General features: G+C 35.2%; 1 protein-coding gene across 3 annotated transcripts in view; it reads right to left on the reverse strand.

Annotated features, from left to right (window-relative positions):
* Positions 1-12,754, reverse strand: part of LOC123606375 (syncytin-1-like) — a 131,969-nt gene that overhangs the window by 20,671 nt on the left and 98,544 nt on the right. For 2 of the 3 annotated variants that reach the window (XM_045494607.1, XM_045494606.1), the window contains exon 1: positions 526-701. The exons of the other annotated variant lie outside the window; for it this stretch is intronic. The gene's annotated coding sequence lies outside the window, so the exon portion shown is untranslated. Of the gene's footprint in view, positions 1-525; positions 702-12,754 lie in introns of those variants that run through there. 3 annotated transcript variants of the gene reach the window in all.

Below are 12,754 nucleotides of genomic sequence, written 5' to 3' on the forward strand. Positions count from 1 at the left end.
TTAATTCCATGTCTAGGGCAGGAAATATCAACATTAGACTGAAACTCTTGTTCTAAACAGACAAGGAAGCAAGCCATCAAAGCTTTCTAGAATTATGTCTAAAAAACCAGAAGCCAACCTGAATAGAGCTCCACTAGCCCCAAATCAGAAAATTTTAGTACCCCTAAGAATAATACATTGAAAGTATTAAAAAACATCAAATATGATTAAATTGACAAATTAATAATAATGCTAAATCAAAATAAGAAACTCATTGATCATTTTTAGTAGACACTTGAAAACGAAATCAGTATTATGAAAACAAGTAAATAAAAGAAAAGAATCTGGCAGTTCCCTCTGTACCTTCCCTCTACAAGAATCTGTACCTTCCCTCTACAAACCGTATCCTCTGGTTTTCATTTAATTTAAACTTTATTTTTATTTTTTTTTAATTTTATGATTGAAGTATAGTTGTATACAATGTTATATTAGTTTCAGGTGAACAACAGAATGATTTGGCTCTTCTCTACATTATTCAACACTTACCACAAGAAATGTAGTCACCATCTGTCACCATACAACATTAATACAATATTGCTGACTAATACTGCCTGTGCTGTACTTTACATATCTGCCGGAGTCCAGCTCCAGCAGGTCCAGGGGTTCCCAAAGGATGAACGGCGTCAGCGAAAAAGTGAACATAAAACAAAACAAAAATAAAAATGGACACAGACAACAGCAGTGTGTTGAACTGGCCGATCTATTGCAGTAAACGTGGCATTATATTTGCTAGTGATTTCCTTGTAACATACGTCATCTGTGTTTTCCTAACATTTCCTAACAATTAAGTCTAAAATTGTTCTTTTGTATAATCACCCGATAAGGAATAACATGATTGTTTTGTCATAATGTTCCCTCTTGCCCTTTGCTTATTGATTAATTTTTTTATTGTTTTTATTATGTATCTACGTTTATATATAATTTATAAAGTATTTGCTTTGCTGTTTTCACGAAAGGTCATTTATCTCTCAACATCTCAAGTGCAACAGTTATAGGGACATGACCTCTTAGTTGTTTCCCTGAACCATTCGTGGTTTTGAAGAACAAAAGTGTTTGCCTGAGTCCGAGGTGCCAGGAAGGGGGCCAAGAGGGCCTTAGAAACCCACGCCTTTTACATTCTCAGAGAGACAATGCACCTGGGAACCAATGAACCATTCTGTACTTTAACCGACTAAGTTCAATCATCATCTGGAATGCCTCCTGGGGGCCAGGTGGGCCCAGGGGTCAGAGTGACCCGTGTCCATGGATACACTCCTTAGTTACCGGAGTGGGGCTTTCGGATCCATATGTCTCTCCTTTGTTGGCCGCCTTTGCTGGCAACTGCACAAGGCTGTCCTTCCTGCAAGTAGAGGAGTCTCCATGGGGAATGGCAAGGGCTACACATAAGGCCGCACAATTTCTTGCGGAACCTTATTTTCTTCCCTAATGGTTCTTTTCCCAGGGGGCCTGCCGAGGGCAATTCCCCAACAGACAACACCCCAGGTAGTTTTAAGGCCAAATTACCTAAAAGCCGGAGTACAAGAAGCTTCACTGTCGGCGGGCCGCCTTGCAGTCACCAATCCATCCACAGCCCTGGGCTTTGCCACTCAGGCTGGGTAGCTCGGCTTCCAGCACATATCCAGGACTTATTTTATTTTATAACTGGAAGTTTATACCAGAATATCACAATTCTGCCGTACCTAATTTATTAATGGATATAGACCATGATAATCAATTCATTAACATAAATAAAAACAAGAAAAGCAGACGATGTGCCTGCTTTGGAACACCACCGCACTGCTTGATCCAAACATAAATAAAATCAAGATTCTACTTCCACTGAAAATTCATTAAAAATAAATGGCAAGAGGAAAATGCTGAATGATATGATGGGGGATGCAATAGCAAACTCCAGACTGTGGGAAACTACATGACAAATTGCCTGGTTTCCTCAATAACAATGACAAAAACAACACTAAAAAGCAAGAAGTAATTGTAAGGGGTTAAAAAAGACTTTGGAAATATATTACTCTATGACAGTTATGGCATTACTATTATTATTTGGATCCCAATTCAAACAATCAAACTGTGAAACAAATGCATTAGAGAATTGGGGAACTGTGTCAGTTACTGAATATTTGATAGTATTATGGAATTATTGGTATTATGATTGCTTTTTAAAGAGTCATTAATATTTATGGATACATTCTGAAATTTTTATGAATGAAATTATATAGTATCTGGATTGGCTTCAATGTAACTGAAGATAGAGATGAAATAAGATTAACCAATTACATTGTAATTATTGAATTATCAAAGATAGTTGATGAGGGTCTTCATTATACTGTTCTCTGTATTTTGGTATATGTTTGCAGTGTTCTGTAATCATAATTTTGGAATTCAATGATGGCTTGTATGTTGAGGTGGTGATGGGAATAGAGAAAAATGGAAACCACGAGTAGAAATTGGAAGTGTTAACAGGTAGGATTCAACAGTTATTTGGAGCTAGATGGGGAGGGGTATAAGGACTGAGAGGAAATAGCTCCCAACTGATCCAGCTATGTGCCCCAGCAGCTTGGACTCTAGACAACTATAACATGCAATGGATTTATTCAGATGATAGATTTTGCTTAGAGTTGAAATGAGAGGATGGTGGAATGAGAGAGTGCTCTAGACTTTTGTATTGCCACCAGCAGGCTGCTTCATATTGAGCAAATCATTTAATGTATGTTTTATTTGGTTTCCATCTGAAAATTGATAGTGGACTTAATATATAGATAGTCATTTACAGCTCCCAAATATGTTTCTCTTACCTATGTATCTTCTTTTTTGCTGATTAGTATTCTCTACATAAAGAAAGAACTGCTTGAATGTATATATTTATTAAGGTTACACCAGCACACTATGTTCTCTTAAATATCTGTTTCCCAGCATAGCCTCAATTATGAGGAAAGCATGTGGTAAATGACGTTTATTTTTTGAGTGTGTGTTTCATACTTTCGTTTTAAAAGGACTTTGTTCCGAGGTTAAAATCTCTAGCTAATAATCTCTGCAGCTCCAGTATTAACCATGGTAAATGTTACTATAGTAACCATAATCTGGGGCTGTTTGCAAAGCTGTATATAACCTTGCTTTTAAATTCAGAAGTGATTCTTTATAATCGTAAGAAATGGTGCTATAACGCTATTAACAAAAATTCCATTTCATAAAATTTGTGTTATGCCACTTCAGCTGAACTGTGAAGTGTTAATCATTTTATTGACTTAATTTTCAATGATGGTTCAAATCCCAACCAACAAAATGTGCCTGGTCTATGGGAAAACTTATTATGTGCCTCAAAACATGGTACAAGTTATTCCTTTGTCCCTTTATCTTACCATAGAGCGCTGAAGATGCTTCCTCCATTACTTATGAAATAGAATCACCCTCTGTTTATTTTCTCTACCACATTCCCACATTCTTGTGGGAAAGGAAATTTACCTTCTCGTGGAGATGATGATAGACTGGGAATCATCAGGTCACATTTTTAAAGTTCATTCTTTATGTATAGCCCCAGTTTCATGAAGCTGATTTCTTTTTTTTTCCTTATTTATTTATTTTGAGAGAGAGAGAGAGAGAGAGAGAGAGAGAGGAGAAAGAGAATCCCATGCATCCGATGTGGGGCTCAGAACTGTGAGACCACGAACTGTGAGACCATGACCTGAGCCGGTCAAGAGTCAGATGCTTAACTGACTGAGCCACCCAGGCACCCCTATGAGGCTAATTTCAATCACAATATTAAGTAATTTTTTTCAGTTAAAATTAAAAACCCATAACGTGACACAATGATTCTTATTTTGGAAAGACAATCAGTGGTTCCTCCCTTGAATTTATTCATTCCCCAAGCCTCTGATATATGCCAATCACTGTTCTTGGTGTTGCAGAAATGGCTGTGACAAAAATCCCTTACATTCTGTGTAATAAGCAAAAGATTGATGTTAGAAATCTATGAAGGCTTCAGTTTTTCTGAAACTTCTAGTATTTAACAGACCCTGAAGTTAGGAGGGGCTCTCTTAGGTACCTTGGAAGAAGACCTATCAAAGGAATTTAGACCTCCACATTGAGAAGTCAGGATCCATAGCATTTCTCACTTTAGACAGCATTTAATTACTTAGGCTCTTTCTATCATTTGGTCATGAAAAGGAACATTGCTCTCATTACTGTGTGTCTTGGATAAAACAGCAGGCTGGGGAATATTAGCCCAGTGAAGTCATTTCTACATTACCTTTTCATTTTCAAGAGCTGCACAATTAGTATGTATTGCCAAAAGTATTTCTCTCTCTCTTTTGATTTAAGTTGTATCCAAGGCCAAAGGGTGAATATGACTTGATTTACTTCTTAAATTATCAGGGTTGTCTTAAAATCCCCACTGTGACACATCCACATTTCTTATTATATGACCACAAATTAAATCGACAAAATAATGATACTTGTGGATTTCATAGAGAGACTGAGTTCAAACACAAGACTGATAACATTTTTGGTCCTTATTGGACAAGTAATCTTGAACGGAGGTATAGAAAAAATATGGCATTAATTACAATGCTAAGCAGAAAATTTTTAAAGCATATGCCTGTATTTTGCTTCTAGAAATTAGCATTTCTCAAGGACACACAAGATTGGTTTAAAAGCAGTATTTCTTTTTCTTATAATGCATATAAGAGTAGTAAGAGAAATAACAATGATTATAATGAAACACGTGTTCAAGGATGGGAGTTTTCTTAGGATAAAATTTCTATCTAGTTGGCCAGCCTAGACATAGAGAAGATATATGAACATTCCTAATTATTGTTAAGGATGGATCTAGGAAAAAGGCATGTATCATGGCAGGTGAATGAACCACCATTTGTGGGAAGACCTCAAGAGTCCAAATTTGCCTTCAGAGGCAGTTTGAATACAAGAAGCCAATGAAGACAACTTTTGGAGTGCCAGAGAGGTACTGGGAAAACTCCCATGGATAATTAGGATAGATAACTAAGCAGTTTCATAAAATAGGAACATATTTTAGAAATAAAGTCTTCAATAATAGACATAGACTATTTATACATCATTTATTAAGTTTCAAATTGACAGAGCTGTTGTTTGAAATGAGGTAAGTATGGGAAGTATACTGAGGGGATGAAACCAGGGTATTTACAGTGTTAAGTTTCTAAAAGAAGGTGCAAGAAGGATATAGAAGCCATTCTGGGAAATGCTAGGAAGCAGCCTTACATTTAGAACAGGCTTGGATTAAATCTTGGTCTGATGGAAGGTAATTTCTTCTCTTTTTATTGAAGTATGATTAACATACAATTGTGTATTAGTTTCAGGTGTACAACTTGTTGATTCAGCAATTCTATATATTACTCAGTGTTCACCACAGTAAGTGTAGTCACCATCTGTTACCATACTGTAGTAAAATATTGTTCACTATAGTCTCTATACTGTACTTTCTATTTCCACGGCTTATTGATTTTATAACTGGAAATTTATACCTCTTAATCCCTTTTATCAAATTCACTCATCCCCATCCACTCCATCTCTGGCATTCCAGTTTGTTATCTGTATTTAAGAGTGTTTTTGGATTCATTTTTTGTTTTCTTTAGTTTTTAGATTTCACGTGTAAATGAAATCATATGGTATTTGTCTTTCTCTGTCTTATTTCACTTAGCATAATACTCTCTAGGTCCATCCATGTTGTCACAAATGGTAATATCTTACCCTTTTTTATGACTGTGTAATATTCATATGTATGTGTATATCACATTTTCCTTTTCCATTTTTCTACCAATGGATCTAGATATGTTGCTTTTATATCTTGGCTGTTATAAATAGTGTTACAATAAACATAGGGTTGCATTTATCTTTTTTGAACTAGTCTTTTTGTTTTATTTGGGTAAATACCCAGTAGTGGTATTACTAGAATATATGATATTTCTATTTTTAAGTTTTTGAGGACCCTCCATACACTTTCGCACAGTGGCTGCACCAATTTACATTCCTACGAACAGTCTATGAGGGTTCTTTCTTCTCTACATACTCACCAAGATCTGTTGTTTGTTGTCTTTTTGATTCTAGCCATTCTTTAAAAAAAAATTTTTAATGTTTATTTATTTTTGACGGTGGAGGGAGGGACAGAGAGAGAGAAAGACACAGAATCTGAAGCAGACTCCAGGCTCTGAGCTGTTAACCCAGAGCCCAGACACGGGGCTCAAACTCACAAACTGTGAGATCATGACTTGAGCCAAAGTCGGAAGTTTAACTGACTGAGCCACCCTGGTGCCCCTCCTCTACTGACTTTTTAATCAAATAATTTCTGGGTATTTTGGCGTGGAGTTGTATTAGTTCTTTATTTATTTTGGATATTCACCCTTTATCAGATATATCATTTGCAAATGTCTTCTCTCATTCACTAGGTTGCCATTTTGTTTGTTGATGGTTTCCTTCACTGTGCAAAACTTTATTTTGATATTGTCCTGGTAGTTTATTTTTGCTTTTGTTTCCCTTGCCTGAGGACACATATCTAGAAAAATGTTGCTAAGGCCGATGTCAAAGAGATTGCTGCCTACATTTATGGTTTCAGGTCTCACGGTCAGGTCTTTAATCCATCTTGAATTTATTTTTGTGTATGGTATAAGAAAGTGGCCTAGTTATTGTATGTGGCTGTCCAGCTTTCCCAGCACTATTTGTTGAAGAGATTCTCTTTTTCCCATTGTATATTTTTGCTTCCTTTATCAAAAATTAACTGGCCATCTAAGTGTGGGTTTATTTCTGCGCTATATATTCTGTTCCCTTGATCTATGTGTCTGTTTTTGTGCCACTACCTACTTTTTGATTACTATATCCTTGTAGTATAATTTTAAATCTGGGATTGTGATACTTCTAGCCTTGTTCTTCTTTCTCAAGATGGGAGGTAATTTCTGAATGGATATTACTTAAAGGAGGTGAGGATGTCATCATTTGTTCAATTAGTGAATGCTTTTGATTGGGACACATTGTAATGAATCCATACACATTCCTATGGAAATCACCCAACCAGAATCTGGGAGGACATTTTAGGAAAACTAATGTTAGATAATGAAAGAAAAAATATTTAGGGAAGTAGTTTAAATTTTGAAATTTTCTGAAATTGAAAAGAGTAGTGAAAAGCATAAGAGAGAAGATTGGCATATCCATGGCTATAGGAAAAAATGTGACAAAACATGACATGTTTATTTTCACTGAAGTAGCATTAACTCCTGAAGGTACTAAAAAATTACTACAGCTAGTTCCAAGCTACTTTATAATAACAGAATCTGTATAGATCCCAATCATTCCACACCTTTTCCAAAATACCATATCCATTAAGAGAAGTTAAATTAAAACACCAATAATTTATATTTACAGCATAACCAGAGAATAAGGAATATTACAAATTCAAATTTATGAGGAAATATGCAACGGAGACCAGAGTTGGTACCAGAGTCCACAGTTTTATGTGAGTCGGCTGGGAGCTAATCAGAAGTGTGGGTAGTGGGCAGTAGTGGTGAAATCCAGGAAATGTTACCAAGGGTTCATCTTCAGAAACAGAGAACCTCACCCTGAGTGGAGACTATAGAGAGCAGTTCTCAGGCTTCTAACATCATAGCACAGGCAACAGGAACAAAAAGAAGAGGCTTAAAAAGACAATTTTAGGAAAGTATTCAGGAAGAGAGTTGTTAAACTCCCTCAAAGGGATGCCTTGCAGCTTGCCTGGGTATCTGTAAGCTTATCTCCAGGGAAACCTGGAAATCTAGGACTAACCTTTGGCCAAAGAAAAGATGAAATAGACTAGCTCTTGATTTATAATGTGGTGTGTAAAGTCAAATTCTACTGGAGACATGCTGTGCTAGCTTGTTATCGACATTGGTTAGTGAAAGCATATAGATTGATAGTTACATCTGGCTTAATGAATTATAAAGCCTCATTTTAGACATGTGACCAGCAGGGTATAAAAGACTCCACAGTAAATTTGCTCCTTGGTTTAGATAAAACAGAGGTATCTTGGACGTATCTCAGTGGTTCACAAACGAAACATGAAGCACATCCTGTGTGACTGAGGTAGGACCCTGGAGGTCTGCACCTGTACATCTTGGCCTCTCCATGGATGTCTACACTTTCTCTCTCCTGCTGAATGTGTCCTTTCCCTTTATAAAAGTTTTACGTAACTATACCCTGTGGAAGTTCATTAGGTCTTTCAATTATCTGATGGTGTGTGATTTCTGCAGCAGTGATTTCATTTGGAGTCAACAGCTGGTTTTAAAGAGAGGAAAAGAAGCAGTTGATGACAAGTATCCTACAATAACAAAATAGAATATAAAAATGCAAACTACCCCACCACTAGATAATGATTTAATATATTAAAACTGCCATTCCTTATTGCAACAAAAGCAGAGTCCTTGATGTGAGAATATGAAAGAGCAACCTTCCTAATGTGCCTCACAAAAAATGAATATCCTCCTAGTCACTACTCCAGAAAAATAAGACATGCAAAAAAAGATAAAATCATGGCATTCATCCTCTAAAACAAAAAGCTAAAATAAGAATTAAAACAGTTCCATAAACCAACAAAAGCAAACATTCCTAGAAGTAGGATTTCTCCCAGAATTAAAAATGAAATAAAGAAATTGTAGATGTGAAAGAACACTAAAAGATAGTGGTCACAAACTTTAAAAAGAGATCAGTAATGAGAAATAGATAATAGATGATGTTAAATGTGAAATGATAAAACTTGGAGATAATTCAAAATTAATTTATAAATTAAGATTAAATTTCAAGGTCCCCAAAAGAAAATATAAACTACTTAAAGTACAGGAAATAACATAGGAAGGATATAAATGAGAAAAAAATAAATAATAGAGTTGGGGAGAAAAATATAGAAGGCAGAAAGAGAAAGAAGATTGAAGGCACATAAACAGCAAAGGGAATACAGTGTACACATAGCAGGAATACCAAAAGAAAAAAAAGAGCAAAACGTAACACCAACAACAAAAACAAAACTAATATATTTTAATCAGAATACAGGAAATCTTCATTTTTAAAATACTTGAATCTGGGGGCACCTGGGTGGCTCAGTCAGTTAAGTGTATGACTTTGGCTCAGGTCATGATCTCACGTTTTGTGAGTTTGAGCCCTGCGTTGGGCTGTGTGCTGACAGCTCAGAGCCTGGAGCCTGCTTTGGATTCAGTATCTCCTCCTCTCTCTGCCCCTACCCCACTTGTGCTCTGTCTCTGTCTCTCAAAAATAAATAAATGTAAAAAAAATTTTTTTTAAATACCTGAATTTGTATATAGAAACTGTGCACAGTGTACCTGGGAAAGTTGCCTCGGAATGCTAAACATTAACACTTAACTTAACAAGATCATGAGATTTTAAAGATAGCAGAAAAAAAAAACTATAAGTCTCTAATCAAACACAGATCAATGCACTGACAAAAAAAATCATATTAACATCAGACTCCTTCAGAGGAAACTTAAGGGCAAGAATATAATGGCGCAGTATCTACCAGATACATGGGGGAAGAAAATGTGAGCCAATAATTTTGTGTCCAGGCAAGTTTTCTTTCAAATATCAAGATTACAAGAAAACACTGTTAAACATGCAAGAATTCAAGTATATGAGGCCTTCCTGAGCAATCTTCTAGATTGCTGGAGCAATCTAGGAGCTGATTGAAGACATTCTGTATTAAATTTTAGTTTTGAGTATTGAATTTGTAAAATTATACTTGTAACATTAAAACAAAGGTGAGGCTGAGAGTAAATAGTTTGCATATATTGTATATTTTAAAAAGGAAAGAGGGAGAGAAAAAGAAAAAAGTGTATTGTAAGTCATTGCTTTATAGGTGGTGGTTGGAAGCCAAAGGAAAACATTTGAGTACAAGAAGCTTAAGTGTTGTATCAGTCAAAATTCTCTAGAGAAGAAGAACCAACAGGATGTACATAGAAATTTATTATAAGGAATTGGCTGACACAATTACAGAGACTAAGAAGTCTCGTGATTTGCCAATGGCAAGTCAGCGGCCCAGGAAAGCCTGTGCAATCTCTGAGTCCAAAGGCCTCAGAAACAGCATGGCTGATGATGTAGATTCCAGTCTGGTTCTGAAGGCCTGAGAACTGGAGCACTGATGGCAGGAGAAGATTGAGATCCCAGCTCACCAATCAGGTAGGAAGAGCCAAATTCTTCTTTCTTCCATCTTTTTGTTCTGTGCGGGCCCTCAATGGTTTAGATGATGCCCAGCTACTTTAGGGATGGCAAACTACCTAAGTCCACTGATTAAAATGATGATTTCATTTAGAAATGTCCTCACAGACACACCCAGAAATGATGTTTAGTCAAATATCTGGAACCCTGTGATCCAAAGTGACACATAAAGTTATCCATCACAAGTACATTTAAGAATAAGAATATAAACATTAAGAAAGATAATATGATTGACCAAAATTAAATGGTGGAAATGGTGGAAGACAGAGAAAGAAAGAGAAGGAAAAGCTACCACATGATATTATATTTGTTCATAAAAGGCCCCATATATTCCTAAGGAAAATGGAGGCAGAGATATTCACATAAAGGTAAACATTAGAACAAAAATAACAAGTTTTTCTAATACTGAAAGACAAAAATTTAAAAATGCGGATGACATAGTGAATGTCTAATTGCTAAATGTTTATAGGCTTAACTCACCTACCTAAAAATACAATTTCAGATACACTGAGAGCAAAATTAAACTTTATATCATATGCAAAAGACCACCTGAAAACATGTTTTCTGACACAAAAATCAAAGAATGGAAACAAGAATAACAGGAAAAACAAAAAAGAAAGCAGGGATAGCAACTTGATATCTGACCGAGTATAATTCAGCCTAAAAAATATTAAATGAGGAAAAGATCTCTATGTTACAGTTATATAATCACAGTAAAGATAAAAGCATTATGAATCTCTAAATGGCATATAATATACCAACAACTTTCATAAAGTTCTACAGAAGATGTATTAAGAACACACTAAAAAATATTTTAATACGGTAAAACTATCTTAGTCCAAGATAGGTTGACAACAAAAGTATTATGTGAGGATCTATAGTTCCTATTTATTTGTATATAATTTGTTATATATCCTAATAATAAAGAATATAATTTCTCATCAATTGTACATGAAACAATCTTGAAAATTAAAAATTATTTAGGCCATAAAGGATACCCCAATAGGGTGTGTGAGTGACTCAGTCGGTTAAGTGTCCAACTCTTGGTTTCGGCTCAGGTCATGATCTCATGATTCATGAGTCTGAGCCCTGCATTGGGCTCTGTGCTGATAGTGTGGACCCTACTTGGGATTCTCTCTCTCCCTCTCTCTCTGCCCCTCCCACACTCTGTCTCTCTCAAAATAAATAAACTTAAAACAAATAAGAATACCTCAACAAATTACAAGAAGTTGAAAAGCAAACATTTTCTGACTACAATGCAATAGAATCATAATATGACACCAAAATTAAAATCAAATTAGAATCTTTTACATGGAGATGAACTGGCCTTGATAAAATAACTAATGGAATAATGTAAAGTACAAATTAAAATAGAACACAATAAGTAAAATAATACATATCAGAAATTATGGAATTTATATAAAATAATGCACAGGAAAATTCATATTAAAAATTAATATGACTAAAAGCAAAAGAATGAAAATAATAAATATTCAATCCAGATGTCAGGAGATGGGGAGGGAAACCAAAAGAAAGCAAAGAAATAATGTGCAAAAAGTGATAAATAATCTAATTTTATTTTATTTTTAAAAATTTTTTTTTCTAACGTTTATTTATTTTTGAGACAGAGAGAGACTGAGCATGAACGTGGGAGGGTCAGAGAGAGAGTGAGACACAGAATCCGAAACAAGCTCCAGGCTCTGAGCTGTCAGCACCGAGTCCGACGCGGGGCTTGAACTCACAGACTGTGAGATCATGACCTGAGCCGAAGTCGGACACCTAACCGACTGAGCCACCCAGCTGCCCCTAAATAATCTAATTTTTAAAAAAATAACAAAAGGAGACATTTTACTACACCACCATATTGAAAAATGAAGGAAGTGAGGAACATATGTACCTAAAATAATGAAACAGAGATGACAAAAGAAAATAACACCAATTCAATTATTTTTAATCCTGAGAGACTAGTAGGTAACCTCATGAATAAATGTTTAAATTTACATGACATAGGTAATTTTCTAGGAAAAAATAATTTACTTAAACTGACCTCACTAGTGATAGAAGAAACCAATTTTCATTTAAAAAATGATCAAAGATCTATTTGCACAAGAAACAATAGATTATGATGGACTCATAATGGAATTCCCCAATTTTTAAAGACCAGATAATCCCAATACTGTTGTCAATTGTTCCAAACCACAGCAACAAAACAAAACAAAACAACAAAAAAGGAAAATTTCCAAATTATTTGTAAATTCCAAAACCTGATAAAAATTGCACAAAGTAATCAAAATCATTCTCACCTGTGAAAGCTGATGTGAAAAAAATTCTAAATATTCAAAACATAATAATACATAACATTAAAATAGGGGTGTAAGCACCCTTCAGTACTGTATTGTTCATTAATGTAATTACTCATATTAGCAGATCAAATATCTGCATCAAATATTAACATCATCAAATATTAAGAAAAAATATCCTGAAAGTATCTCCAGAAATG

This window comes from Leopardus geoffroyi, chromosome A2, assembly GCF_018350155.1.
Source record: "Leopardus geoffroyi isolate Oge1 chromosome A2, O.geoffroyi_Oge1_pat1.0, whole genome shotgun sequence".
NCBI lineage: Eukaryota > Metazoa > Chordata > Mammalia > Carnivora > Felidae > Leopardus > Leopardus geoffroyi.